This window comes from Panthera tigris, chromosome A1 (assembly GCF_018350195.1).
Source record: "Panthera tigris isolate Pti1 chromosome A1, P.tigris_Pti1_mat1.1, whole genome shotgun sequence".
Lineage (NCBI taxonomy): Eukaryota > Metazoa > Chordata > Mammalia > Carnivora > Felidae > Panthera > Panthera tigris.
In genome coordinates this window covers 2,528,781-2,555,497 of record NC_056660.1, presented here as the reverse complement: position 1 = coordinate 2,555,497, position 26,717 = coordinate 2,528,781, and the positions used below count along the sequence as shown (strand labels likewise).

At 41.6% G+C, this 26,717-nt stretch overlaps 1 long non-coding RNA gene across 1 annotated transcript; it reads left to right on the top strand.

Annotated features, from left to right (window-relative positions):
• The first annotated feature begins 12,917 nt into the window (after positions 1-12,917).
• Positions 12,918-23,675, top strand: LOC122237284. The gene is made up of 4 exons (XR_006215647.1): positions 12,918-14,401; positions 21,803-21,923; positions 22,798-22,947; positions 23,199-23,675. It is a non-coding gene; the product is annotated as an uncharacterized LOC122237284 (long non-coding RNA).
• Positions 23,676-26,717: the final 3,042 nt, after the last annotated feature.

The window sequence follows — 26,717 nt, the reverse complement described above, 5'->3', positions numbered from 1 at the left end:
CTCAGAATAAAATCTCCATCTCTCGATCTCCTAAGTAGGGATCTCGATTCAGCATCCTGGCAGCACCTTCAATTTGCCACTTTGTTTGGGCATTTCTGACCGTGGTTTGTCCCTGACTCCAACTACCCCAGTACCGGCTGTTGGGAAAGAAACAGCCCAAGGTGCCCCCCTCCTAACACCTACAGCACATTCCCTCAGTTCTCCCGGCAGAGTCTTCCTTCCATGGTTAAAGTCCAAAGGAAAGAGAATCTAGAAGTGGGGAAGAGAACAAGCAACTTTTCCTCTTTCCTGGGGAAAAAAAATTACTTTGCTCACATAACAGTGGAGAAGGAAACATCCCACCCTGTCTGGGGAACTGCATCAGGCATCAGGGAATGGCTATTTCTGGACAACCAGGCATGACTCTGCACAGACAAGGCAGAACTAAGCAAGGTGGTCATAAAGCATTTAGATGAAGAAGACATAACTGAAGGAATGAGCTGAGGCTCTGTCATCCACTCCCCTCGAATACCTCGTGAAGGGACAATAGAACTTATTAGCAGAAGGACCCCCAAGGGACAACGCTAAGTCCCACCATAGAGGAACAGAAGATTGGGCACCGTTTCACAAACCGGAGTCCTGGTGGAAAGTTCTACTGACAGAGCTGCATAAACAAGGGAGTTGAGGCTCAAGGTGACAGCCAGCTTCCATTCCAGTTCAAAGACCAGAGCAGCCCTGATGAGATGAAATAAAATCAAATTCATTTTCCTAAAATGAAGCTGATGTCACAGCCTCGAGATAAGATGGATATTCTCACTGAAAAGTTTGAGTGTGTGTCTCCAGTTACTTGCTGGGGCAAAACAGGGAGAAACGTAGCAAGTGGTTTTGTTGATCATTGCGATCCATTCATCCCCTCTAGAAAATATAAAAGGGGCCAGATTTAAGGCCGAGCAAACAGAGGTAGAGTCTGCCCCTGACCACCCACCCCCCAACTTCAAATGTAAGGTCATGCTTGATACTAAAACAAGAAATTAAGAAATCATGTTGGACTACTAAAACGAGATCCTACAAGCCACATGTATGAAACAAATTGTATCCAGGAAGCATTTTTGAAAACGGTAAACTGTTATTCCAGTGGCAGCCGACTCTGTTCACATAATCCTAATTATCTATGTTCTTAAAGCAGCAAGAGTCCAGTCTGCTTCTAAGATACTCTGACATTTAGACTTCTCCCTAATGTCTATTTTATTATTTTTTTCTTACAAATGATAAAGGTTTTTATTTTTTTGACCATTTCTTTTTTTTATTTTTTTAATATGAAATTTATTGTCAAATTGGTTTCCATACAACACCCAGTGCTCATCCCAACAGGTGCCCTCCTCAATGCCCATCACCCACCCTCCCCGCCCTCCCACCCCACATCCGAAAAAACAAATAATCCAGTGAAGAAATGGGCAGAAGACATGAATAGATACGTTTCCAAAGAAGACATCCAGATGGCCAACTGACACATGAAACAAGTGCTCAACGTCACTCCTCATCAGGGAAATACCAATCAAAACCACACTGAGATACCACCTCACGCTGATCAGAGTGGCTAAAATGAACAACACAGGAGACTATAGATGCTGGCGAGGATGTGAAGAAACGGGAACCCTCTTGCACTGTTGGTGGGAATGCGAACTGATGCAGCCGCTCTGGAAGACAGTGTGGAGGGTCCTCAAAAAATTAAAAATAGACCTACCCTATGACCCAGCAACAGCACTGCTAGGAATTGACCCAGGGGATACAGGAGTGCTATGCATAGGGGCACTTGTACCCCAATGTTTATAGCAGCACTTTCAACAATAGCCAAATTACAGAAAGAGCCTAAATGTCCATCAACTGATGAATGGATAAAGAAATTGTGGTTTATATACACAATGGAATAGACTTTTCCTTAATTTCAATGGAACTTTCTCTCCAATTAATTTTGTTTAACTTTAATAAGATTATATATCTAAAAGACATTTTATTATTCTGGCATCAAAATATACCCCTTTAAAGCTAAGGATCCTAAGGTCCGGGAAAGTTAAATGACCTGCCCAAGGTCAAATAGCAAGTTGGTAGCAAAACCGGAGCAAAAACTCAGGTCTCCTGATGAGCCAAAAGGCTTCTCTCCACATACTCTGCTTTCTTTGTCCTCTGTTAGAAAACCACACTCACATGGGGCACCTGGGTGGCTCAGTCGGTTAAGCAACTGACTTCGGCTCAGGTCATGATCTCAGGTTTGTGGGTTCGAGCCCCACATTGGGCTCTGTGCTGACAGCTCAGAGCCTGGAGCCTGCTTCCGATTCTGTGTCTCCCTCTCTCTCTGCCCCTCCCCTGATCACGCTCTCTCTCAAAAATAAATAAACATTAAAAAAAAAAAAAGAAAGAAAATCACACTTGGTATCTAGAATATATAAATATCCCCCACGAGCCAATAAGGAAAAGTCAAAAGAGAAAATACAAATAGGCAAAAGATGTCAACAGGCGATGCACAGAAAAGGAAATGTAAGCTGTCAAAAAGTGTATGAAAAGGGGCTCCACCTCAGTAGTAATCAGAAAAATGAAAAATGAAGCAAAACACAATTTCGCACTCAGAAGATAAGCAAATACCTAAAGTCTGGAAACACCAGATGAGGGCTAGAATGTGGAGAAGTGAAAACTTTGCACCCCGTTTATAGGATGATGGGAGCACCAGTTGGTATAACCACATTTGACAACAATTTGGCAAAACCTACTAGAGCTAAAGGCGATGTTACCTAAGACCTCACGATTCCACTTCTAGGTGTGACCCCAAGGAAGTTCCAGACAGGTGCACAAGGAGACATGGGTAAGAGTGTTCTTTGCACTATTTTACTAAGGAAAATATTAGAAACAACTTAAGCATCGCTTGACACATTTGAAAATCAATTGGGAGCGGATAAATTCTGGCATGTTCTTACAATGGCATAATGAAGAACACTTAAAATGAATTAACTAGATCTACATGTATCTACATGGCTAGGTCCCAAAAATATAATGAGACACAAAAATAGAGCAAAAACGTAAAAACTGTACAGTAGGATGCTATTTGTGTAAGTTTCTAAATACTCAAAATAATACCATATATATTATTTTAATTGTACACATACTTACATAGTGGAGATGCAAAGAAGAATGTGGTATTTGCTTTCTAGTGAAGGTATTGAAACACAGATGTAAATAATAGAGACCTACTTCTGGATAGTAATTACCTCCGTAGGAACAGGTGAGAAATTAGACTGCCAGAGGGATGAGCCAGGACTGGTGAGCCTTCAACTGTATCTCTATTTTTATTTCCTTTGAAAAAGATATGGCCAAATGTTATGCTTCTGCATGTTCCTGCACTTCTTTGTATGTTTCAAATATTTTATAATCAAATTGAATTGAAGACAGAAATTTTCATTGTTTTGACTAATAGAATATATATAAACCCAATATGCCATGCAGAATGTGAATCTAAACAAAATGTGGATGATTGTGGGGAAATCTGTCCTTACATGGTTCTCTGCCCATTTCCTGTTGGGATCAGCAAATCTGGATTAAATTTAAGGGGAAATCTTTAAGCAGATTTGCAGATTAACTTGATTAACTTTGTCTTTTAATAATTTTCTTTTCAGAAGACAATTTTCCTAGACTTTTAGTAGCTGTACTTAAAATTCCCTAGACTTTTATTAGTTGTTCCATACTGGTCTTTTAATCCTATTTCATAGATGATGATAGATTAGAAGATAGATACCTAGATACATAGTAGATTGATTGATATATAGATGATTGAATGACAGATAACAGATAGATTAGATAGATAGATAGATAGATAGATAGATGATAGAATGAATCACCTATTCCATAAGGTTCTCTCTGATGTGTGGCTTTCTCTTCTAACAATTTATAAGATACTGGACTTGGGGGTTGGCTTGGCACATGGAAAACATTGGAGAATAAAGGTGAGGGGCTCAAGAACATTTCCATGACTTTCTATTGATCAACAGTTTTCCCTAAATTTGCCCTCATTGACGATTTCCTGTGAAAGCGACTCCCCACCCCACCCCCCCAGAATGCTGATTGCCATGCTACAATCAAGTGGACAGAGTGCCAACTCCTGAGGTTCTCTTTTCAACCCTTGAGACTTTGAGCCTCTACACTCAACTGTCTTCAACCAGGAACTGTCTGATTGGGATTACAATGGTTCACAAAATTCAGGTCGAATTTTCTGGTGCCTGGATTGGAAACGTCTTTGGAAGCTAACCATTCCATGAGCTATTGGGGAAACTTTCTGAATAAAGCTCACTTGTTTACAAGCAGGTACTGGACACTGCTCCTCACAAGAGCCGACTGTCTAGTGCACAACCCCAGCACGCGCCTGGGGCCCACCCAGCTCTTCAGATGCATTCGGGGCTCCCTCCCGTCTCCTCTCTCTGCTTCAGCTGTCTTTGTTTTCTCCCAGTTACACAGCAACATCTTGCTCTCTCCATCCCAGAGTCTCCAAACCACTACTGCATTTCAGCCTTCTCCCACCCAGAGGGTTTCTTAGATCTCAGAGGATAGTCTCTTCCTGGGCAATCTCCCCCAGCGAGGCCTGTGCAGGTCCCTCCAGCACCCTGTCCTCCCATCCCGACAGCTGCAGCAGTTGGAACTGTATGTTCCGTGTCTGCCTTTCCCACCGACGAGAACTCTGCTTTGTTCAGCCCACTAACCCCAGAGCCAATGTACCGCCCTACCGTGCCCGGCATTTAGCACACGCCCAATTAATATTTGCTGAATGAAATCATTTACACTATCACAAGGCAGGGTGCCTGAGGTGCAAATGAGCAATCTGAACAGATAGTGGAAATGGGAGAGAGATCATTTGTGCTGGGAAGCACTGGAAAGGTCTCAATGAACTCTGTCACCTGAGAGTTAAGCCCACTTTGAAGGTAACTCGCTTTAGGAGGGGAAGGTAGGGGGGACACACTAAAAAGCTTCATCTCTGGGAGAGCAAATTAAATGTACAAGAGCTACAATATTCAGGACAGGATTGGCAAAGTAAGATGAAGTCCCTTCCACAATTTCACTCAACTTCAGGGCACCAAAATACTCTAGAGTATTAGGTTAAAAAAAAAAAAACAGGTCACAGTCCAACAGACTGTGAGACCAATGCCACCAAATAAACCAAAGACGTCATCGCTGTCCAGAAACCACTATTTTTTGGTTTCCTCCAGCCATTGATTATTCAAAACCAGTACAGAAGGCCCAGGTTTGAATGTAGGCTTTGACAAATAATCTTAGTACTAAAAAATAAAACAAAACAAAAAACCCAAAAATGTGACAGTTACCCTTAAGAACCCAATGTATGCATTTTGAGGCACGGCTCAGTTGGTTAAGTGTCCAACTCTGGCTCAGGTCATGATCTCACAGTTCATGAGTTCGAGCCCCGCAACAGGCTCTGTGCTGACCGCTCAGAGTCTGGAGCCTGCTTCGGACTCTCTGTCTCCCTCTCTCTCTTCCCTTCCTCCACTCACACTCTGTCAAAAATGAATTTTCTCTCAAAAATAAATAAACATGAAAAAATTTCTTAAAAAGAGCCTAACATTCATCTAAAAAATATTAAAACTCAAATATTTCAATGTTAAAAAAAAGATGATCACCCAGGAGTATCATTTTTGGCATATGATGCGACATGTACCATAATAAAGCATCAGAGCAGCTGTCCAGGGCCACGGGATTTCCATCCTGTCTTCTCTCTTTTGCCACGATCTTTAGAGGACTTGTTCTCAGCGCGCGTGAATGTGGATGAAGACTGCGGTTTTGACTAGAGACTTTTCACACGTTTCTAAACCCCACCTATCCAATCCCATTCTGGTTAGAGACACAAACGCTCTACCCTTCATCATGCAAGGGACGACATCACTTGTTGCCCAACAACCACAGACCAAATGGATGAATACACCGTGACTCTCAGAAGAGCACTTGGGAGAAATTTCCATCACTGAGCACAGATTGCAGCATCATTCCTGCCAGATTCTAGCAACACACTCACCAGGCTCACCATCGGGCACCAGAAGGACAACTGGACCAGCTTCCTCTGAGGGTTAGGACATTTAAAAAGTTGTGTGAACTCAGGATACCATCTGTGCACTAACAGTAATTGACTACATAATAGATTATTCTCGGAACTACGTATCCCTAAGTGTCGAAATGTACAGAGAGTTCTGCCCTTGGTTGAATTTTTGTTTATGTTTCTTATTTTACTTATTTTGCTGCTACTTATTTGGTTATTATTTGTTCTGATGTTGCTTATTTTATTGTTACCACAAGACCGTATTTGGACTCCTTCTTTCACAAACCAGCAAACTGATTACTTGCCTGTTGGGTTAGAAGCCAGCCTTCCTGAGGCCCTTCATGCTTTGTACCAACACTGGGGCTCACAGGATGGAAAAAAAAAAATTTTTAAGTCCCTGGGTTTCTCTGAATTTTTTTAAAATTAAAAAAGAAGATCGGCCTTTGGGCTTTTAATTTATGCATCTTCAGTTTCCATCCCAGCTGTCAGCCTTGGAGAAGAGAGCAAGAGAATCTTGCAAATCTGATAAACTGTAAATTGATCCAGCCAAAGTTTGTTGTTGTTGTTTTTTTTTTTTTTTTTCCAATGCTGGACAGTACTGCTCAGTTCCTAACAGGGAAATGATAGTCACTGTTGATCTTGGTTAAAATGACCTTACTCTCTCCAGCCTTGGTTTCCTCACTTGTAAAAGCAAGATAATAAGCTTTCCTAAAAGACTTCTGTAAGTATTTTAAAGAGGACACATTTAAAAGCACAATGCATGACACACAGAAAATGCTCAGTACTTGACCCTTCATTCCCTTACCTCCAGATTCTCAAAAAGAGCCTTTACCTAGGAGTCAAGAAATTCTCAACAAATTTCACAACCCGAATACAAGTCAAGTGACTGTTTCATACATAGAATAGAGCCAAATTCATTTGGACCCCATGAATTCACGTGTTGTGATCATTTCATCAAGGACTTTCCTTACAAAAAAAAAAACTTGTTTCACAAATAATACCAACTACAATGCCAAGAATATCAAATATAGGATATTTTTAAATCCTGGAAATTTCTTCCAATATCTTTATGCAGTTCAGGAGCTCTGTTCATATATACTAATTGTAAATCTCTTATCAATCCATTAATGCAGGTAGTGAGGAGTGAACAATGGGTTATTTGAAGAGCACTAAAAATTCATTCCCATAACAAATCCTAAAATTGGAATTTTTAATAACTTGCTCTTATTTCTCTACAATTATTCCAAATAAAAGTTCACATTAGACAGCTCAGGCATCTATTGAAGGACAAAGAAACCAAGGGCGACTCTCACCTTAACACAATATTGCTGGCGTCCTGTCTTCAACAGCTGTGAGCTGATGCCTACGTGCCCCCACGTGCTGCACCTGAATGCAAAGTAGCCTGTCACCTTCCCCAATACTTGACCTCCTTGTACAACCAGATTACTGTCTTAAACTGTTTACCCATGATGTGTTTCGCCATGCATTTTTCTCTTAGGCAAAACCCTCTGAGACTTATGGGAAACTGAAATCATGTGTTTCTGGTTAGTTTATACTTTAAAGTACCAAAATGTTATTTTGTAGAGCTATTTCAATGTCCAAAGAGTTCTTCAAAGATGTTTTCCTTAGAAATAGAGGTCAACATTTTGCCCAGGAAAAACAATCCTCGACCCCAAGGACCAGGTCTGGCTTAAGATTTCAAGTCCTTAAATTTGCAGAAGACATTCAATTCAGCCAACTAGATGTCACATCCACCAGAAGAATCCCAAAAATCTGATCAATGCGCCACGTGGGGAAGTCTGCCATTACCTTTGGGGTATGCCACAAAGAGTTCACATTCATTCCTTTGAGGAATACTGGGTTTGAAACAAAAGTCATTTCACTCTCAAGACCAATAATACAGAGCTTATTTTTCTGTTCAAACACATCTTTTGAGCATTGCTAGACAATGTACGAAAAGATGTCCTTGAAGAGATGCCCATTCTGTTTTGAAATTTTAAACCTAACTGCAAAATGTTTTTACTTAAGAGCATTCTGAGGCTCCCATCTAACTCAAACTTTGGGCATATTTTGAAACCAGGGAAAATCTGGAAACAAGTTATGTCCCTCAGAGCTCTCCAAAAGCATTCACTGTCCCTCCATGCCCCTTGCTCCCTATGTCCTCCCTGTTTCCTTCGACTCTGGTTGTCACTTATTCTCCCATCCTGGCCCACTTCCACCAACACAACTAACTCTCCCTGAGAGTTAGTCCAAAGGAAGGCATCGCTGTCTTCATGAGACCATCCTGTACCACGGAATCTAATAGTTGATGAACTTGGGTGCTTTCACTTTAAAATACACATTGTGGATATTGTGTATACCATTTAGATTACTTAATGACCTACCCCACATTTAGAAATCACTTATTTCTAAATATAGATTCATGGTAGATACATAACTTGTGGTAAGTTATGAGATGCATCTTAGCATGTTATACAAGAATGGTCATCTCTTCTCACAAAAAATTGTTACTCAAAAATTACTACTCAAAATAAAATTAGTACTATTACATTTATTACCTACATATGTGAGCTATTATAAAATCATGTGACTTTTTTTTCACTAAAGCATCAGAATTCGTAGAGTATCCATCACAGAAGCAACAGGTAGCAGCAAAGGCAGCCATAAAAATCAGAGTAAAGTAAAAAAAGTAAAGTTGCCTTGAGTGAGGCAGGGTATGAAAGAGGAAACAAGGAATAACCCCATCTAAGAATGTTCTACCAGTTCAGATGTAAAAGGGCAGAGCCAAAAGTTGGTCATGTGAGAATCGTAAGGGTGTCCACTTACGATTTAATAACACTTTTAGAACTACACCAAGATACCAAATGCAGCAGGCATTGTCATCAAGATAGTTCAACTTATTTATACTGTGTCTTTTCATAGCAACAGCCATGTCTAATTTTATATGGTAATAATTTCAGATAGGGAGAGTTGATAAAGGTCGCCATGGTGACCACACATTTTTTTGTCTCCATGGTGACACTCACAAATGGTGAAGACCTTTAAATTTAATTTTATGTAAAGTTCCAAGTGATTTTTTCTCCTCAGACTAGATAATGTAACACGACTAAAACAACTTTAGTTGTCTATCATCTTGTATTCTTAGGAAATCAAAGGGAGAAGAAAAGTTAAAAAAAAAAAGAAAAAAGAAAAAAGGACTAGGTAAAAACTCTTTCAAACAGATAGAACATGGGTTTGTTTTTCTTTCCTGGAAAACAAACAAGTGGCCTTTGATAAATAATCATAATAGTGTCCGATAATTAAACATCCACTCTTTTGTATCTGTTCTCCTATTCAATCTTCATGATAGACACTTGTCCTGTTTTTTCAGATAAGAAAACCGAGAAGCTGAGTCGTTGGTTTTTCTTAAGGTCACAAAGCTGGTAAAGGGTGGGGCTGAGATTTAAAAGGCTGTCTGACTCCAAAACTCCTACCAGGCCCGTGAAGATATTCCATTTATTAAAGGGTGTCAGCACAGTCAGCACTTAGTCAACTTCATAAAAATTGGTCGAGCTTCAGGAAGAAGTCAAGTGAGACATGAATTTCACTCCTTTTGTCTGGACAGGAATTTGAGAAGACTCGGTTAGTCACACAATTGCTAGGGAAATGTAAGCAAATGAAAGAAAGTTTAGAGGGGGAAAAATGGGGAAGAAAGTTTGGAGCTCAGAAGTTTGGATAGCAGGCCAAGAAGATAACTAAAAGGTAACGTGACAGTAAAATATAAACAGTACAAGCTTAGAATTCTTGGATAGGGCTAAAAGTATCTGTGTCTTTATAGACTAGGTGTAGAGCAGAGAAGCTGGAAGGACAGTTTCTTGAAGTAAAATCCTATTTTTCATTAACTTCGTTTTAAAAGTACAGCTATTTTAGGGACACCGGAGTGGCTCAGTGGGTTAAGCATCCAACTCTTGATTTTGGCTCAGGTCATGATCTTATGGTTCTAGAGATAGAGCCCCATGTCAGGCTCTGCACCGACAGTATGGAGCCTGCTTGTGATTCTCTCTCCCTCTCTGCCTTCTCCCCCTTTGCACAAGTTTCTCTCTCTCTCTCTCTCTCTCTCTCAAAAATAAAAATACATAAACATTTAAAATAAATAAGAGTACAACCATTTTACCCCAAATGTCCTTTGATGTTCAGTGGAAACACTGACAAACCTCAGGGTTCCCAGAGGTGAGCCTCAGAATATTTCAGCTCTGCCTTCACCTGTTCATGGGAGAGTGGCCAGATCCTAAGAGCTAGACTTCTTCCAGGAAGAAGACTCCCCTTTTTATCTGGGAGTCTCCACTTGACCCATTTCTTACATCACCTCTGAACACCAATGTCACATCTCCCAGTTCCAGTCATTCTGTTCCCTTCTGGTCCTTTCTGTGTGCAGAAGGTCCCTCATTGAGTTAAGTGCTTCATAGCCTTAATAAGGAGGAAAAGCTACTTCTCGTGAACTATTCCAGTCCATACTTCCAATCTGGTGAACTGTATTGCATATTCTACCCGATAAATCCTGCAAGGTTCATATTTTATTAAAACATACTCATTTAAAAGGAAGGACACCTGGAGAACACGTCCTTGTGTTTTTCAAACTTCCACTCTTGAAAAACATTTAGTTCAATGAACAACCTTCAGGCAAAAAGTAGAAGCAACAAGAAAATAGCCATGGTTCTCACAACTGCCCTTCCTCATCTCCTAAGTGTAAGATCATCCGTTTTCTGGTCTCCATAACAGAGCCAAGAAAAAGTCAACAATAAATAGCAAGAGAGTAGTATACATGTGGTAGACATTCAGAACAACCACCAAAGAATAAGTGAGCAGGGCAAGTTTACAGGAAAGCACCCGTGGAAGGAGTTATGTGAGCAACGTGGGCAGTGAATACACTGGTGATTGAGAGTTTTACAAATTATTCTTCGACAAGAAGAATAATCAAAACTGACGAAGGTCACTTTCCTGCTACACTAAGTTAGTGTGGCTGCACCTTAGACGTTTAAATATGGTATATCAGGGTACTCCAGAGAAACAGAACAAATAGGAAATGTAGAGACATTCAGAGAGCAGAGGGGATAGATTCTGTTTAAAGAATTCACTCATATAATTACATGATTATGGAGCAAATTTGAAATTGAAGGAGCCCAACATCTGGAAACTTAGGCAAGCATTCACGGTCCAGCCTTGAGACACCATTCATTCTTCCAGGGAACCTCAGTTCTTTTCTTCAGGCCTTCGACTGATTGGATGAGGCCCACCAAAGTTACCAAAGATAAGCTCCTTTAAACTAAAGTTACCTGATTGTAGATGTCAATCACATCCACAAAATACCTTCAGACGATATAGGGACTAGTTTTTGATCAGCCACCTGGGCACCAAAGTCCACCCAAGTTGACACAGAATCAATCGTTACACGGGACACAATCATTTCCTTTAAAAGGCAAGTGACCTAAGAAGGTAGGAAGATCCCTGGGGGTGGGCGTGTTCCTGAGGACGGGGACAGGAGCCAAAGCAGGTGAAGAGGGGCAGGGAGGAGACACTTCCTTCATAAAGAAAACACAGCAGGAAGTCAAAAGTGTCAATAGGTTTCTTAGGGTCTAGGAGGTCAACAGGCACGTTTCGTGCCTTAATGGATATTTATTTGAAACAGCCCAGCAAAGCATTATCAACGCAAAACACTGATTAACTTCCCATTTTCCATCGCCGGTTCACTTTTAGTCGAAAAGAAGATGACCCTCAAACCAAATAATTCTGTGTTTTCCTTGACAATGTTTTGACCTCTAATTTCTCGCTCTCTGTAAATTCTCTCCCAGTGAACAAACCAGAAAGTGCTGGAGGAGGAAGTCAAGGCCGAGTTGTAGGGTCATTCAGAGAATGGGTATGTGGTGGGCAGGACCATCAAGAGGCATGGAATGCACCCGTTCTTTAAAAAACGTTCTGTGGGAAATTTCATTCAGTTCAGACAGGTTGAAATACAAGCTACTGAAATATATATATATTAACATGAATAGCTGCACTACGGTAAGAATGCCTCTATTATCCCAAATTAGCTGCAAAAAATCCCTTCAGAGGCTTGACAGGAGGTAAAAAAAAGAAAAAAAGAGAGAGAGAGAGATTTCTCACAGCATCACAGAAAAGAAAAACCCCGGGATAAGAATATTCGTACAATACAATTTTGTTTCATAACACACTCACACAGACTTTTAATACCCAGCAATTACAGCAAAGGATAAGAATGAAAATTGCTGCAGGAAGCAAGGATAAAAGACTGAAGAGACTTCGCACAAACATTTAAGAAAAAAAAAAAAGAAAAAAAAGAATACTACTTAAAGTCTCTTAGGAATTCCCAGACTTTCAAGAGGTCAGCGTGAGGTGGTGTCAGCGGGATGAAATTTATTTCAAGGCGTGCTCCATGCCGCGTGGTTCAGCCTTGTTTTGGAGAACAGCTCTTTGCCTTTGCCTTACCAGTCAACACACTGGCAAATGGAAGCATACGTGGGAGATGCTGTGGGACACGTTCCAGGCCACCGCAATAAAGCAAATATCACAATGCAGCCAGTCAAATGCATGCTTTGGTTCGCCAGTGAAGAGCAAGGTTACGTTTACACCGTGGTGTAGGCCTTTAAGTGTGCCACAGCATTACGCCCCAAAAAGCAACACACACCCCTTCATGGAAAATACTTTATTGCTAAAAAAAAAAAAAAGAACGCTAACCAGCAGCTGAGCTCTCGGCAAGTTGTAATCACTGACCACAGAGCAGCCAGATGAGATAATAATGAAAAGCTCGGAAATATCGCGAGAGTTGCCGACACGCGACGCGCAGACGCAAAGCGAGCGAACGTCGGCAAGATGGCGCCGCCAGGCTGGCTCGGTTCCGGGTTGCCACAAACCGTCAATTCGTTAAAAGAGCGCTATCTGCAAAGCACAAGGAAACGAAGGGTGTCGTAATCCAAACTGCAGGCGCGAGGCAGCGTGGAGCTGCTGAGGGGGGTATTATGATGAGCGTAAAATGGTCCCTGCCTTCAAATATCTCAGACTCTAGTAAACACTGATTTTTTTTCTGAGCAGCTGCTATGGAGTCTTCTGCTTCCTCCTTAAAACTGAGTGATTTTGTCTGTACAACTAGACCCCCCCGCTTATCGTACGGCATCATAAAGATCAACCCCACACCGAGGATGACCCGGTCCTGCCTTCACATGAACCCGTTCGGTTCAAATCCATAAAAGATACTATGTCAGCCCGTGAGGGTTAAATAGAGAGTGGAGCGCTCCTGGCGACCTCAGACGGCTTGCATTCTAACGGAGGATACTGACCTGCACACAAACGGTGCAAATATTAGCAAAGTAGAGCAGAGCTCTGAAGAGCAAGATGAACACCAAGGCGGCCGTCGGGGAGGTTCGCACGGAAAATCAAGGCGGGAGACCACCACTGACTGAGATTCTACCAGCCATGCAGACCCTATGCCGCCGGGATTTATGCGAGGACTGAGAAGAGGCATCCAATTTCAGAAGGTGAAAGAGGGTGTTCCAGGCAAAAGAACAGAGGTTGCAAACAGAGACAACCTGAGGCAGGCAAGATGCCATGAAAAGGCGCTAGGCTGTCGGGCCAAACACACTCAAATGGCAGCTCTCCCCGTGTGAAGCGTGGAATGTTCGTTTTACAGCCTCCTTGAGCCTCGGTCTCCTCGTTCGTAAATTACAGGTGCTAACAGGTGTGTCACCCACGAGTGACCCAATGAGATGTCTGCATACCGCCTGACACCTGGTAGTGCTGTATGTTTGTTTGCAAAAATAACAAAGATAAATAACTAAACCATGCTACTACCTAACAGATTTTTTTGAGGCAGCCAGATGAAACTCCTCTAACTTCATGTCATTTTCTCACGTTCAGCATTCCCTACCTGCAATATTCAGATGCAGCGCCCATGAGCATTATTACAGTTCACCCATTTCCAAACTTCACAGCCATTCCCCTCATCATTCCGCTGTGAGGCTAGAGTCGTAATGGCCCAGCATACGCCCTCAGTGCGCAGTAACCCTTGCTGGATATTACCGCTGTCCGCTGGGCGACTGGAAGAGAAGCAGAGAGAGAGAGAGAGAGGTCTTTAAGAGCGGCTAGCCACTTTGCTTTCCTTGGAAGTAAAATTCTGTATGTGGAAATTCCTGAAATGCTACAGACAGAAATTTATGCGAGGTGTTAACAAGGTCTCTGAAAGCTTAGAGATGCCTCCTAGGCTAATGTCCAAACTCACACTTAGGAAGACTCTGTCCCGTGAGAAGAAAGAGCTATGGTTAAGCGGGTGTAAATCACCAATGTAATAAAGTAAGAGGTGCTATGAGCATGTGCCGGCAGTTTAACAAATTCCCTCATTTTATGCATGATTTTTGCAGTGTTTGCCCCAAACCCTGGAGGTACTTTACTAAACAATCTATCGTTGGGATAGAAGTAAATGTCAACTAACTCAGAAATATGTTTCCAAATAATAAAAAGATATGAGGCCTGGTGGCTTGGAGAATACCTACTAGCCCAAAGCCTCTTTAAAATTTAAACATTTTTTAAATACTTTGTTGATTAAAAAGGACAACAAAAACTCCAAAAGTGACCATATTTACCTTCTCTCTGAAACTCTATTAACAGGCTCTGCCCATTTGAACCATTTCCTTTGTCATATCTAGCAGAAATGGGTTTTCCTACGGGTATGATGACAGACAGATACAAAGAAACATAGCTAGATACTATATAGACTATGGTTTTCCTATATAAAGTTGCACTGATTTTTCTCCAGCTCTACCAAGTGAGAGGTGTGATGAGAATGAAATCGTATTTGCAGGAAAGGAGTTGGTACGTACTGGATAAGACCATCTTCAGCACATTCAGATGTCGTGGGCAGTTTAAAGAAAGATTAAGGATTTCCTCAAAAATATAGTAGGTGGCATCCCCCTCCTTTAAAACCTCACTTAAATGACAGCAAAAAAAAAAAAAAAAAAAAGTAATCTAAGCCAACAATGATGCAGAGAAGAAAAGAGAGAAGAGAGTTCAGGGAATTTATGAGAATGAGACGTTCTAGAGGAGCTGGAAGTGCTGAAGCAGGACAGGAGGGACCAATCAAAGCAAACATATGAAGCAATCGAGCTCAGGAGAGCAGTGTTCCAGACAGAACCCCAGAGGCTCAGGACCTAGAAATATCAGGTCCATGAAGGACAGCATGGGGGAGACAGTGCAACCAAACCAGGAAAGCAGAGAAAGGAGAAGAGAAAGCTCTAGGGAGGCCAGGGAGGAAATAATTGAAAGTTATTATAAGAAGGAGTCAGTTTCACATCCTTTAATTTTCAACCAGGAAAATACTTCCAGGCAAAAAAAAAAAAAAAAAAAAAAAATCTAGAACTTCATCTGACCACTACAGAAGGAAGAATTTTGGATTCTAGTATATAGAAGCCCCCCAGTAAAAATCTTCCATGACTACCAAGTACCCTAAAGCAAGCCCCACCAATTCACAAACCCCATTCATATACAATGAATATCAGCATCAGGCTTTTAGTGCCTCACCTTAAAATTGAAAGGTTGGCCAAGGATCACCAACATATAAGCCTCCATCATGGTCGGGGCAGTGGAGGGGAGACCAAGGTAAATAAATTTTTTTTAAAAACATGCAGTACCTGGGTGGCTCAGTCGGTTAAGCATCTGATGCTTCAGTTCAGTTCAGGTCATGAGCTCACAGTTCTTGAGTTCAAGTTCTGCATTGGGCTCCACGCTGCCAACATGGAGCCTGTTTGAGATTCTTTCTCTATCTCTCTCCCTCTTTCTCTCTCTCTCTCTCTGCCCCTCATCCCCCCCCCAAAATAAATAAATAAATGTTTAAAAAATACAATAAAGTATTTGGGAATAATTTGAACACTCTCATTTGTGTACTCATTAGAGAGGTTTTGTATTCATAAAGCAAAAATAGAAAAATCATAGAAAAATGAAACTTTTCAAGATTAAAAACCATAATAAATTAATAGAAATATTGGGAGGTAAATTGGGAAAACCTCCTAGAAATAACTAAAAGAGAGACAAAGTTGAGATAACAGATAATAAGTGAATAGAATTAGTCTCAAAGGTCCAAGACCCACTTAAGAGTCATTCAAAAAAAGGAAAAAACAGAGAGGAGAAAATGATCAAAAAAGGTATTCAAAAGAATTTTCTAAAGATTGAAGGATAGCAATCTCCATATTTTATTTTATTTTTTAATGTCTATTATTTTTTTTTTAATTTATATCCAAGTTAGCGTATAGTGCAACAATGATTTCAGGAGTAGATTCCTTAATGCCCCTTACCCATTTAGCCCATCCTCCCTCCCACAACTCCTCCAGCAACCCTCTGTTGTCTATATTTAAGACTCTTTTATGTTTTGTCCCCTTCCTTGTGTTTATATTATTTTTGCTTCCCTTCCCTTATGTTCATCTGTTTTGTATCTTAAAATTCCTCATATGAGTGAAGTCACATGATATTTGTCTTTCTCTGACTGACTCATTTCACTTAGCATAATACCCTCTAGTTCCATCCACATAGTTGCAAATGGCAAGATTTCATTCTTCTTGATTGCCAAGTAAAACTCCATTGTACATATATACCACATCTTCTTTATCCATTCATCCATCAATGGACATTTGGGCTCTTTCCATACTTTGGCTATTTTCTATAGCACTGCTATAAACATTAGGTGCATGTACCCCTTTGAAACAGCACACCTGTATCCCTTGGATAAATACCTAGTAGGGCAATTGCTGGATTGTAGGGTAGTTTTATTTTTAATTTTTTGAGGAACCTCCATACTGTTTTCCAGGGTGGCTGCACCAGTTTGCATTCCCACCAACAGTGCAAAGAAATCCTCTCTTTCCACATCCTTGCCAACATCTGTCGTTGCCTGAGTAGTTAATGTTAGCCATTCTGACAGGTGTGAGGTGGTATCTCATTGCAGTTTTGATTTGTATTTCCCAGATGATGAGTGATGTTGAGCATTTTTTCATGTGTCAGTTGGCCATTTGAATGTCTTCTTTGGAGAAGTGTCTATTCATGTCTTTTGCCCATTTCTTCACTGGATTATTTGTTTTTTGGGTGTTGAGGTTGATAAGTTCCTTATAGATTTTGGATAGTAAGCCTTTATCTGATATGCCACTTACAAATATCTTCTCCCATTCCATCAGCTGCCTTTTAGTTTGGCTGATTGTTTCCTTCACTGTGCAGAAGCTTTTTATTTTGATGAGGAGCAATCTCCATATTTAAAATGTTCCCACATGACTAGAAAAAGGATCCACACTTGTGCCACACCTGCGTGCAACATTGTGAAATTCAGAATGCCACCAATGAAGAGGAACTGTCTACAGGGAGAAAAATCAGGCTCAGTAGAAAATAAAAGGCATCAAGTTGCCTTCTAATCACTATTCTCAAAACTCTGAGGGAAAATTACTTTCCACCTAGAATTCTACTCATAACTATGAATTAAAAATGAGAATAAAATGTAAACATCTTCAGAAATGGAAGGCCTTGGCAATTTATTCCCATACTCACTACATCTAAAAGTTATTTGAGGAGGTGCTAGAGCATGCAAAGTTTAAACCAAGATGAATCAAATCTCAGGATCTAGGAAGCAGTGAAACCAAACTAGAGAAGCAATAAAGAAAAGTCCCCAAATCACAACCAGGCAGCAGGCCTGGACAGAATTAAGTCCAAATTGGAAAAGGAGGAGGCAAGACAGCAGAACTCTTTATTTGGGATGGGGGAGGCCTCTAGGGAACATCATATTAAATAGATAATTAGATAGGTTGGGCAAAGTTGGTTAAAACTGAGAATGTGATAAAGACAACAGGAAAAGTCAAAAGTAAAAGCAATTAGAAACTCCAGGAAAAACAAAAGGATAAACAAGAAAGAAAATATAGGGCTTTATTTGGTTCTGCAATGAATAATACTTGCATAGTCACAATAATGAACTATATACTAATTTTCAACTTAACCTCCAGAAAATGAATGAATGAGATATTTATGGTTATAGAACAAAATTTAAATGTTAATAATCTTTATATTTTAAAAGTAAGAAGAAATGACAGTAGAAGCAAAAGAGAAGAAAGAGAGCTGAAGAATAAGATGGGGTGCAGAGGCACCTTCAGGATGTACAACCTATGCAGTCACACACAGCTCATGCCTAGAAGGACCCCATGCAGGGTTTGATGATCCTGTATCATCATCTTGATATTCAGGATAGTTTTTAAATGAGAGAACATGCATTTTTATATTCCACTGGGCCCTACAAATTACAAAAACAGTCCTGAAACTGAGTGCAACAAGAAACAAAGGTCTGCTTACAATTCTTTTTTTTTTTTAATTTATTTATTTATTTTGAGAGAGAGAAAGTACGAGCAAGGGAGAAACAGAGATAGGATAGAGAGACGTTGCCAAGCAGGCTCTGCACTGTCAGCACAGAGCCCAATGAGGGGCTCACATTCACAAACTGTGAGATCATGACCTGAGCCAAAACCAAGAGTCAGAAGCTTAACCGACTAAGCCACAGTCTAGTTATACTTCTTAAAGTTACAGAGTAACTATATTTATAGAGATACTGGGAGAAATGGTGAGAAGAATGTGTACATTAACTAAATCCTCATCTTACCCATCAGAATAAAGACATAAAGAAATAATGACTGTATTTAGGGATTGACAATGACTAACATAAGAAACAACTAAAAGAGATAAAAGTAGTTGCCCCTGGGAAGAGGGACGAGGAAGAGAAAAGATGGGCCCAGGCACCACTGCTTCTTATTATAGGCCCTAATATGTTTTGTTTTATTTTTAATTTTTCATGTTTATTTATTTTTGAGAGAGAGACAGACAGACAGAGTGTGAGTGGGGAGGGGCAGAGAGAGAGGGAGACACAGAATCCAAAGCAGGCTCCAGGCTCCGAGCTGTCAGCACAGAGCCCAACGTGGGGCTCAAACCCATGAGCTGTGAGATCATGACCTGAGCTGAAGTCAGATGCTTAACCAACTGAGCCACCCAGGCATCCCGTGTTTTATTTTTTTAACCTTGTATGTATATATTACTTTCATTTTTAAATGAACTTTTAAAGGATAATTTTAAAATCATACTATAGAAAATAGACATTCTATAACATATTCTAAAAAATAATTCCATGAAGCAACAAATCATTTACATAAACTTTATGTAAACTTTACATTAACTTTATGTAAAGTTTACATAAACTTTACATAAACTCTAATTTATTTAATACAAATATTTTATGATTTATATCTTAAAATGGAAAGTGGCAAGCTCAGAACATGTATGACATAGTTTCTGCCCTCTTAACATTCACTTATGTTATAAATCACATTGTCTCAGCCAAGGTCAAGGCTATACAGAGAAAGAAGAAATTATCAAAGCTGAGTAGCTTCCAGTGGTCATGATTGTTTTAAAGGTCTGTTTGTCCCATTTCTTTTAACCGTAACACTGTTTTTAAAAGCTAAATATTTCCAAATACCGATACAGTTTTTAGTGACTGGTCCATATTTTCGTTAAGGAGGAAAGAAGTAGAGTTCTTATGCTCTGAAAAATAACTACTTGCTTATTAGTACTCTAAATAAAAGGAGGGGAACCCTGTGGGAGGTTTGAGGAAACCAAGAAGTACTCTGACCCATTAGCTGCTTTCCTTGGACTTTTCCCATGATACAAACACAGGTGCACTTCATTCTCAGCAAGTCTGGATAAATATCTTTGGCCAGTGGGTCAAACTACCAGTTTGCTGATGTAGATGTAAATAAGAAAGTATTTGGAAGACAGAGACTCTGGTAATGCTACTAAACATCCCATGTCATGAAGAGAAATTGTAGTGGTTACTGCATAATCATCAAGTCCTGAATACTTTTGCCTTAGGGGGAAAAAAAGCAATTTACAGCAATATCTACAACCTGCTTCCTGATAAAATAATCCAGTGTAACGAAGTATTTTTTTAAGTTTGTTTATTCTGAGAGAGAGAAAGAGCATGCGCACGCGCACGTGAGTCAAGGAGGGGCAGAGAGAGGAGGAGAGAGAATCCCAAGCAGGCTCTTTGCTGACAGTGCAGAGCCAGATGCAGGGCTCAGGGCTCGACCCCATGAACCATGAGATCATGACCTGAGCCTAAATCAAGAGTCAGAGGTTTAACCAACTGAGCCACCCAGGCGTCCCATAATTTAACCAAGTTTAAAGGGCCTACAAGCTCCATCAAATTCCCCTTCCCAGAACGTTTTAAAAAAAAAAAAAAAAAAAAAAAAAAGGACAAGGAAATCCTAGCATGAAAACCATAGTCCATTAGGTGCATAAACCAAAATCTGGCATTGTTCAAGTCTTGCTTAGTTCCAGTATTTTCACTAATGGTCTTAATGCCAAGATGGCCAAATTCCCTTAATGTGAAAGAGTGATCATTACCAATCACGTGATAATCTTTCGGTATTATTTTAACTAATTGATCTCATACCCAGCTGATGATAGGGTGCTGGAACTTTGCTAAGGTCGACAGTTGGGCCATACCTAAAAGGGCAGACAGGTGCTGATGGCCTGTGAAGTTTTAAGTCCTGCCAAGTGCCTGAACGTAAAGGACAATTTTTGAGGACGCAGTTTTGAGGAACAGGAAAGCATATGGTGAGTTTGGTAATTCCTGAAGGAGCCATTCCAGATCCACCTAAAGGACATGGTTTCCCGGGGGAAAACAAAAGGCCCGTCCACTCAAGCAGCAGGTAAGAAAGAGATGGGTCATCAAAGCGACACCATGCAGCCTAACCATGGCCACCCACCCACTAGGAAGGTAACTAGCCCTGTGGTAAGAAACAATATGGTGGAAGGCAAGCGGGCAGGGAGGAGGGAAGCAGGCACTGCCTGTATCACAGGGAGTCAGAAGAAGGGCGAGTTACTGGCCAGGTAGGTGGGAGGGGCCACCAAAGCAACAGCTGTAGAAAGAACCAACATAAGGGAAGAGAAGACGTGGCAGGACAAAGTGACAGCATGTGGCTGGTCTGCAGAGGCAGCAGGGCAGGGAGGCTGTGGCTGCCTGTCTGCGGGAGTCCCCCAGCCCTGCCGTGGGAGCGTGCCTGCAGACGGGGTCATTTAAGCACATGTTAGTGGGCTCCAGAAGGAAAACATGGAACACCAGAGAATAGAAAAAACAGAATGAGATCCGGATTCGACTTTCTCACTTGCGTCCAGCAAAAATTGTGGCAATATTAGTAACCTGTTTCCCTTTTAACTTTTCCTTTTGAAACCACTGCATTTGCAATGATTGCAAAAATGAGACAAAGAACTCCCACACCCTTTATTCAGATTCACCATTTTAATGCTTTGCCACAGTTGCTTTATCATTGCCTTTCTATATATAGCACATTTTATATACTTTATATAGAGTCTATGCTATATAATAAATAATATTGGATTTTTTTCCCTGAAAGTCTTGAGAGTTTGCTGACAATCTCCTGCCTTTTCTCCCCAAGGTCCTTCAGCATATATCTTCCGAAGATAAGAATGGTCCCTTCCATTACAATGAATTAAAAATACAGAGAAATTAACTCTGACTTGATAGGGCTATCTAATCTACAGGCCGTATTCAGATTTCTCCAGTTGCCATAATAAATGTCTTCACATCGGTTTTCCCCCTGATCCGGAATGCAGTCCAGGACCCTGTGTTGCATTGAATTGTCATGTCTCTTTAATCTCCTTCAGTCCGGAGCACTTCGTCCCACTTTCCTGGTCTTCCACAACATTGGCACTTTTGAAGACTTCAGGCCAGTTGTCTTTCAGTACGAATTAGATTCAAGTTATGCATTTCGGGCAGAGATTCAAGGTAAGGGGTGCTTTAAGTACCTCAGACCGGAGCTGTGTGTTGGTTGCTCCCGTGATAGGTGCTGTAAACTTTGATTGCTTGGTTGGTTAATAGGAGGTCCCCAGGTATCTTCACTATGAAGTTACCATTTTTACCACTGTGGTTAATAAGTCGTGTGTGGGAAAGACTATGAGACCGTGTCGATCTCCTGTCCCTCTCTAAACTGTCATCCAACAGTTTTAGCATCCATTGATGATTCTGAATCCATCTTCACTCTGATGGTGACAAAATGGTGATTTTTCTAAACCTGTTCTTTCCACATTTATCAGATGGCATTCCACTTTAAGAAAGAGGTCTCCTTCTATTCCCCATTTATTTATTTATCATCACTATGGACTTGGGGATCCCTATACAATTCAATGAATTACAACCCATTGCTGCCATCGTTCCTTTTGATGCTTAGACTGTCCCCCGTGGCCAGTGCGAGCTTCTTAAGCCTGTCCCAGTGGCCTTTCGAGGCGTCCTCCTGTTCTGTGAGCACTTCCTTACTTGCTGACATAACGAGATGCCCCAGAGTCATCCTGGGCTTTCTCCCCTTCAGCTCCGAAATCAGCCATTTTTTTGAGGAGCGTTGGTTTACCTTAGTGGTGCATAATATTTAGAAACGGACATCTAAACACACATAGTGTGCTCAGCTATTAGCAACTTCTTACAGAGGACCATGAAGGTCAATCTAGAGGTCTTTCTCTCGGGGGAGAGAAGGGTCGGGTGGGTTTCAGAGAAGGAGTTTCTAATTGATCACACGGCATTTATATTTTATACTTTACGTATTTAATTTATGTGTTAGCAAGAACAGGGAAAATGGTATTGACACTGCCCCTATTTTCATTTCCAGATGAATGGTCTTGCGATGGCTGTGGCTGAGGTTGCGGTGGTTGCTGCTGTTCCGTAACCCCAGGTGTCGTCCGGTGTCTGGGGCGTAAATACCTCGAATCCAGCCGCAACCGACCACCTCTCTGACCGCTCACGAAGGCTGCGTTTGTCGGTAAATGTAAACTAACCCAAGCTGGCTCTTTCTGTACTCCTACTTTGGGGCCAGGACACGGTAACCCAACAAGGGCAGTGGTAACACATCCGGCAGTGAGTATTCACACAATCACGGGCCGCACCGGACAGCTGGGACTCAGGCCGCTCAGAGCACTCAGCCCACCAGCTACCCCCACTACTCGAATAAATGTTCCACGTCCTCTAAAAGCTCTTTCAAAATACTCACAGACTCTTTTCCATCCTTTCTAGGTCCACCTTTAAGTACAGCTGCGTTCCAACTCATGCCTTCCGTTGGCTGAACCTCCCCGCATAAACCAAAATGTTCGGTGACATGATATTTTCGCAGACTACGGTCAACATAATTGGCGGAAATAAATGCAATAAGCAACACTTCTTGGGAGCCGTCTATTCCCGTTGTGGGCCAGCTTCAAATCCGAAGTGGAGTGATCAGCCCAAATTTCCGCAGTTTGGTGGCATGAGGAAAAGAAAATACTTATTCAACACGAGTGAATTTCCTTAAGCATTGTGAAAAGATTGCTGTCAACAAGCTGTATCTCATGCCACTTTAACTTCTAAAATCCTGCTCCTGATTTAGAGCAGCTGCACCGGGAAATGGCGTCCATACGATGTCCAAAGAGACATCCCTGCCTCTTAACTAAATAAAAACCGAAACAAGCATTCTCGGCTGGTTATAGAGTAAAACGTGACCTGCGTTCCATCCGTTAAGAGATCTGCCACCACTACGTCTGTAATTTTTATCACTGAATGCTAAAATTGTTTTCATGTTCCCGTACCTTTTGCTCCTAAATTTTCTTTACGATGTACACGCGTTGCCTTTGCCAGAGGCTCAAAAGATAATACTAAACATGGGTGTATAGGCACTGGGAAAAGAAAAGGACCCGTCACCCTAGCGGCTGTTGCAGGCCCCAAAGGAGACGCTGCCGGGGTAGTGCGGGACGGCAGTGGGGAAATGACATTCAGTTAAAAGTCCCTTTTTTGGTGGTTTTGTTCTGTTGCGGTTGTTTGTTGCAAAGACATAACATTTCTTTAAACGGCAACTATAGGCTATCTCGTGAGTTTTTCACTTCATAGTGTTTTCTGCCAATGCTCAGAAGAGAAGTTTGCATTTTGAGAGATTATGTTAGCTGGCAGAACCCCAAGAAGACATCAGCTGCCTCTGGGCTCTGGAAATCTGAGTCTCCCTCTGCACGCAGAGCGGAGGGCCCATGAGTCGGGTGGCAAGGAAGGTGTAAGGAGGCCACCTCAGAAGGGGGGGTTGCTCTGGCCACCACGAGCCCCAGACAGTCCCCTGCACTGCTCTATTTCAATACATCGAAGAGGTGCATTCATTCAACAACCGTTTTCTCTAGACCTACCCTATTCCGGAAACTCTGCTAAGTATCAATAATACAAAGATCAATATGGTCCCTGTCCTCAAAGGTTTGGAACAGGAAGGACAGGATGAGGGAAATTGTACATTTACAGAAGAGAAGGCTTTCTGAGTAAAAGGTCTTCTAAAGAGAAGGAAAGGGAAAAGAATGAGTGAAAGAAGAAGGATGGCAGGAGAAAAGGAGGGGAGGGATGGAGGGACGGAAAGGTCTATGTGATATGTGACCACAGTTCCTAAGCACTTTGATAAGCCAACTACTTTAGCGCAAAGCACTTCAACGCCGAGGAAAAAGTCCACTCCTTTGCCTTAATCATTTCTAACATCGAACCAATACTGATATCACAGTCCCTCCAGTTACCATCCCCACAGGAAACACTTGGCTACAACTGCATTTCCTACAACCCCAAGCACTCACTAGTCTATCAAGGGCGCTGGCATCTCGCTTCGTCCTGTGGGGGACAACCTGTACTCCCGACAGTGTGCAAAGTGGGTGGGTGGTAGAGAGCATCCGGGGGGCTGTTGACCTTAAGCACTCTTCAATAGCCTGGCCAGCAGGGTAAAAGGTGTCTGTCGCAGAAACCGTGGGTGCCCCTGCCCCTGCATTCTCAGCATTTACCACTTTCCTACAGGCTGGCCCAACTTCCCAACTGCCAACTCCCTCAACTCTTTCCCTCAGGGCTTCATCCAAGCTGGATCCCACTCTTCTCTCCCACCAGGCAGTTTAGAAGCACTGGGGAGTTAGCGGCCTCCCCCAAAGGCAACTCTCAACCAATGACCAAGAGGAGTCAGTGGAGAAATACCCCACTCCCTTCCACCGGGGCGTGGTCTGGAGACACGTGATCCACACTGGCCCTCAGAGTTCTCGGCGGGGACAAGACCCGGATGCCCACAGCGGTACTTGCGCGAGAACGTGCTGTTTATTCACTGTCTTCACGTCCCTATCTGACTCCCCTTCCTGTGCCTCCTGGAACCACCTCCCAAGTCAACTACTTGCAGTGGAATCCTTATCTCAGCATCCACTTCTGGAAGAACCCAAACTAAGACAGCATCCCACCCTAGACAGCTTCCCATTCAAATTGGCTGTCAGGTCTCCTAAATAGGATGAGTGCCCCCAGCCAACTGCACAAACACAGCATTTCATTTCAAAGCTTGTTCAAAATATGTGTTAACGCACCAGAACCCAAGAGCTAGAGTCTGGTAGGTCCTTTGTTGATTGTATACTTCTGTTGCATGGATAGATTAATAGAGTTAAGGATTTGCATATGCCTCGATCATTCAATTTAGATAGTACATCGCTTACTTCCAATTTTTTTTGTTTTTTTTTTAAGTTTATTTATTTATTTACTTAGAGAGAGAGAATATGCACAATCAGGGGAGAGGCAGAGAGAGAGGGAGAGCGAGAGAACCCCAAGCAGGCTCTGCATTGTCAGTGCAGAGCCAGATGAGGAGTTTGAACTCACCAACTGTGAGATCAGGACCTGAGCCAAAATCAAAAGTCAGAGCCTTACCCAACTGAGGGGCACCCAGGTGCCCCTTCCAATTTTTTTTCTTAAACGCTTAGATTTTTCTCATATTCCAAGCCACCATGGCATATTTAAAACCACTGTCTATTACAAATCATAACATTAAAAAAGTTAACAGCGTGTAAATCATTTTGTTGTTAGTATTTACTGTAAAAAATAGTGGATTTTATGTAAGAAATTAATAAACAATACCCACTTTAGCTTTTTGTGAAATATATGTCTTTTAACAATAAAATTGCTACATGTGCCCTAAAGAATCACGTGAAAATGATAGGCAGAAAAATAATTATTTACGCCTACATACAAATTGTTGCTTTTGATATCTGGGTCCGGAGGTCAGACGCATCTGGGACCTCCCGGTTAAGAATCCTGGCCTTACAATAAAGGAATACAGCATTTTGGAAGTGGTGCAAATAGCATCTGAATTGTTTTTAATCATAATTGCACAAAACTAATCAGATACACTGCGAGACTCGATAACAGACACAATTCCCCTAGTCGGTTGTGCTGAGGGTCTGCTGTACATGAGACGTACGTGAAAATCCAAATCGGTATCTAGAGCTTTCTATACTCTGTATAAGATGAAAGGCTCATTGACATGTTAATACTGAACAACACTGACGGCAGCCCAGCCTTATACCGCCTTCTCCTGTCACCACAGCAAGAAACGGCCTTCCGTCTCAGAACACCCCAAGCTTTCCAGTCCCGTGTACGTGGTACCAGCATTCCCTGCCTTGTGTTGGTGGAGGGCGTCTGGTCTCCTCTCTCCCTGCTAGATCAAGGCCATCTGACACCTTTCTTTTTTTTCTCACCCAGACTACAAAACAGCATCTCGCTTTCTACTTAATAAACATT